Here is a 5,221-nt window from a genome sequence, read left to right as displayed (position 1 = left end):
AAATAGGGCTACTTAATGTTAGATCCCTTACTTCAAAGGCAAATATATAATTATTATACTAATCACTAATAATAATCTTGATGTGATTGGCCTGACTGAAACATGGCTTAAGCCTGATGAATTTACTGTGTTAAATGAGGCCTCACCTCCTGGTTACACTAGTGACCATATCCCCTGTGTATCCCGCAAAGGCGGAGGTGTTGCTAACATTTACGATAGCAAATTTCAATTTACAAAAAAAATGACATTTTCGTCTTTTGAGCTTCTAGTCATGAAATCTATGCAGCCTACTCAATCACTTTTTACAGCTACTGTTTACAGGCCTCCTGGGCCATATACAGTGTTCCTCATTGAGTTCCCTGAATTCCTATCGGACCTTGTAGTCATAGCAGATAATATTCTAATTTTTGGTGACTTTAATATTCACATGGAAAAGTCCACAGACCCACTCCAAAAGGCTTTCGGAGCCATCATCGACTCAGTGGGTTTTGTCCAACATGTCTCTGGACCTACTCACTGTCACAGTCATACTCTGGACCTAGGTTTGTCCCATGGAATAAATGTTGTGGATCTTAATGTTTTTCCTCATAATCCTGGACTATCGGACCACCATTTTCTTACGTTTGCAATTGCAACAAATAATCTGTTCAGACCCCAACCAAGGAGCATCAAAAGTCATGCTATAAATTCACAGACGGCACGGGGATTCCTTGATGCCCTTCCAGACTCCCTCTGCCTACCCAAGGACGTCAGAGGACAAAAATCAGTTAACCACCTAACTGAGGGACTCAATTTAACCTTGCGCAATACCCTAGATGCAGCTGCACCCCTAAAAACTAAAAACATTTCTCATAAGAAATTAGCTCCTGGTATACAGAAAATACCCGAGCTCTGAAGCAAGCTTCCAGAAAATTGGAACGGAAATGGCGCCACACCAAACTGGAAGTCTTCCGACAAGCTTGGAAAGACAGTACCGTGCAGTATCGAAGAGCCCTAACTGCTGCTCGATCATCCTATTTTTCCAACTTAATTGAGGAAAATAAGAACAATCCGAAATTTATTTTTGATACTGTCGCAAAGCTAACTAAAAAGCAGCATTCCCCAAGTGAGGATGGCTTTCACTTCAGCAGTAATAAATTCATGAACTTCTTTGAGGAAAAGATCATGATTATTTGAAAGCAAATTAAGGACTCTGCACAACTCTGCCAGGACCTAGGATCAAGAGACACTCAAGTGTTTTAGTACTATATCTCTTGACGCAATTATGAAAATAATCATGGCCTCTAAACATTCAAGCTGGATAATGGACCCTATTCCAACTAAACTACTGAAAGAGCTGCCTCCTGTGCTTGGCCCTCCTATGTTGAACATAATAAACGGCTCTCTATCCACCGGATGTGTACCAAACTCACTAAAAGTGGCAGTAATAAAGCCTCTCTTGAAAAAGCCAAACCTTGTCCTAGAAAATATAAACTATCGGCCTATATTGAATCTTGTTTAGAAAAGGCTGTTGCGCAGCAACTCATTGCCTTCCTGAAGAGAAACAATGTATACAAAATGCTTCAGTCTGATTTTAGACCCCATCATAGCACTGAGACTGCACTTGTGAAGGTAGTAAATTACCTTTTAATGGCATCAGACCGAGGCTCTGCATCTGTCCTTGTGCTCCTTGACCTTAGTGCTGCTTTTGATACCATCGATCACCAGATTCTTTTGGAGAGATTGGAAACCGAAATTGGTCCACACGGACAAGTTCTGGCCTGGTTTAGATCTTATCTGTCGGAAAGATATCAGTTTTGTCTCTGTGAATGGTTTGTCCTCTGACAAATCAACTGTAAATTTCAGTGTTCCGTTTTAGAACCACTATTGTTTTCACTATTTTCACTATATTGTTGTCTCTGATTGGGGACCATATTTAGGTAGCCATATTCCTTGGTTATTTTGTGGGTTGTTATTCTATGTTAAGTTGCCTGTTTCTGCACTAGCCATATTAGCTTCACGGTTCGTTTTGTATAGTTTGTTCAGTGTTCATTCTTTCATTAAATAAGTATGTTCGTTTACCACGCTGCGCCTTGGTCTCCTCCATATGACGACCGTGACAGTTATACATCTTGGTAAGTACTTACACCCAGTAGTTAAGCTTCCCTTGGCTGCAGGAATAAGAAATATGTCAATTCTAGAGTAACTGTCATGGACAGGGGTGTAAAATGAGTTATCTTTAACCTTTTGGTTGTGAAATCTCCATAAGTCTACAAGTCCAAAGTGTTTCATTTCTGCTTTTAACATTTTAGCGGCCTGTGTGAGGCTGATACTATTAGAGGAAGATCTATCACTGGAAGGGTCCAGTACCAAGTTAAAATCCCCTGCCATTATTATCTCTGATGATGGGCACCTTAATTGTGTTATTAACATGCTGTAAGGCAATATGTGCCTCTCTGGCTGTTAAGATTTCAGACGTTATTATGTTTTCTTCTCCTACAGAGAATTGTGAAACTAATGAGCTGCCAACTCTGGATGAGCTCCCACTTCCCCCTGTAGATGCAGACGATGAGTAATGTTTTTTTATTTAACCTTTAACTAGGCAAGTCCGTTAAGAACAAATTCTTATTTACAATGACGGCCTACCAAAAGGCCTCCTGCAGGGATTGGGATTAAAAAGAAATACAAATCTAGGACAAAACACACATCACGACAAATGCGACAACACTACATAAAGAGAGACTTAAGACAACAGGTTGTTTTCAAGTTGAGGGTGAGGTCATCTAAACCCTCGATCTGGTTTACATTATGTGGAACACTGAGCTGATGAGCAAGCACCAACCTTTTGAAGGTCTTTGCAAAATTGTTATACAACAGGGTTTTATATTTTGACTAGGTGGAAAAACATGGGTCAATTCAACACGATGGTGGAAAGAAGTATGGAAACAATGGATAACATTGAGAGTTATTCACCTGAATCTACAGATCCTGTGTGTGTGTGTTTGTGTGTGTGTGGTATTTTTTTTATATACTCATTCACCACTGGTTATAACTTTTTGATTGTGTCACGTCTGCTCCCACTCCATGATATAATATAAGTGATATAAGAAGGCCCAGAACGTTCTTTAAGATAGACGGAGCCAGTCACGTGTGAACCCATCCAATGAAGCATGTTTAGATAGACCCTAATATACTGCTATGTAAGGAGCTCACTTCAGACCGGTACTTATGCATCTAAGTTTGACTGTGACCTCTCCAGCTTGCTGACAATAGAGTGACTCATTTAATATTGACTGAGTGTCCTATATAAGAATTTCCATAACACCACTAATGTAGTTTTTTGGGGTATCTGCACTTTACTATGTATATTTTTGCCAACTTTTACTTCACTACGTTCCTAAAGAAAATGTTTTTTTTACTCCATACATTTTCACTGACACCCAAAGGTACTCATTACATTTTCACAGGAAAATGATCCAATTCACACACTTACCAGAACATACATCCCTGTTCATCCCTACTGCCTCTGATCTGGTGGACTAATTAAACAAATGCTTGATTTGTAAATTATGTTGGAGTGTGCCCCTGGCTATCCACCAATAAAATTGTGCAGTCTGGTTTGATTAATATAAGGAATTTGAAATGGTTTATTCTTTTACTTTTGACACTTAAGCACATTTAAGACCAAATACTTTTTCGCAAGTAGTATTTTACTTGGTGACTTTCACTTTTACTTTAGTCCTTTTCTATTAAGGTATCTTTACTTTTACTCTGACAATTGAATACTTTTTCTGCCATTGGCTTCAGGACAAGTCTCTGAATGTCCTTGAGTGGCCCAGTCAGACCCCAGATTTGAACCCGAACTAACCTCTCTGGAGAAACCTGAAAATAGCTGTGCAGCGACACTCCCCATCCAACCTGACAGCGCTTGAGAGGATCTGCAGAGAAGAATGGGAGAAACTCCCCAAACAGGTGTGCCAAGCTTGTAACGGCATACCCAAGAAGACCCGAGGCTGTAATCGCTGCCAAAGTAAAGGGTCTGAATACTTATGTAAATGTGATTTTTATTTTTTTATTTTTTATATACATTTGAAAACATTTCTAAAAAACAGTTTTTGCTTTGTCCATTATGGGGAATTGTGTGTAGATTGAAGGGGGGGAAAAAACTATTTTAATAGATTTTAGAGTAAGGCTGTAACTTAACAAAATGTGGAAAAAGTCTAGGGGTCTGAATACATTCCGAATGCTCTGTACATATTCTAGTGCGGGAATGTATTAGTCACGACAAAAATATGTAGGCAGATAACGGAAATATGAAGACCTATGACATGTTATGGCTTCTTTTATAAGACAACAGTAAATGAGAAATTGGTCAGCTATTAATTGACAAAGTCTTACATTGAATGCTAGGCCTACCTTCCTACCCTGAGCTCATAATAAACAAATAGGCTACCAGACCAGTCTGCTTATCAAGAAACATTAATTCATGCCCTACGCAAAAGGAGGTATGCAAATGAATGTATAAGATTGTGTAAACAGATAGCAGGCCTATATCTGAGGACTGATCATGAGTAGTAGCCTTGGCTAATAGTGACAGACCAGGAAGGAAGCAAGCACAAGATCCACCCACACATTGGGTTGGATGAATGCAAGCAACCTGGTCTCAGAGCATTTTGTATTATTTTGTACTTAACCCAGAGATCCTCCATTTAGCATGTTGTGTTTCGTATGGTATGTATTAATTTGTGGATGTCCATTATCCAATTCGTATGATATGTTAAGAATTACAATTGATATGATTTATAAAAAATGTTTCAAACGTATAACATGTTACAAATTTGGAAAAATTACAATATGTTACGAATTTGCAAAACGTACAATATGTTATGAATTTGCAAAATGTATGATGTGTTACAAATTCCAATTTGGATAACATTAGCTAGGGGTTAGGGTTAAGATTAGGAGTTAGGGTTAGCTAAAAGGGTTAAGTGAATGGATAGCTAATATGCTAAGTAGTTGCAAAGTAGCTATGAAGTAGTAAGTAGTTTAAAAGTAGCTAATTAGCTAAACGTTGTCCGCGATGAGATTCGAACACGCAACCTTTGTGTCGCTAGACATTCGCGTTATATGACCACCCATCCACCCCGACCAACTACCGTCCTTTTCTTTTTGCCTCCACTAACCGTCTGTCTTATGTAACCATACCAACACCAAATGTAACATTCAGTATCATACTAATTTG

Source organism: Oncorhynchus kisutch, linkage group LG22, assembly GCF_002021735.2.
Source record: "Oncorhynchus kisutch isolate 150728-3 linkage group LG22, Okis_V2, whole genome shotgun sequence".
In the NCBI taxonomy this organism is placed as follows: domain Eukaryota; kingdom Metazoa; phylum Chordata; class Actinopteri; order Salmoniformes; family Salmonidae; genus Oncorhynchus; species Oncorhynchus kisutch.
Note: the sequence above shows the minus strand (reverse complement) of the source record.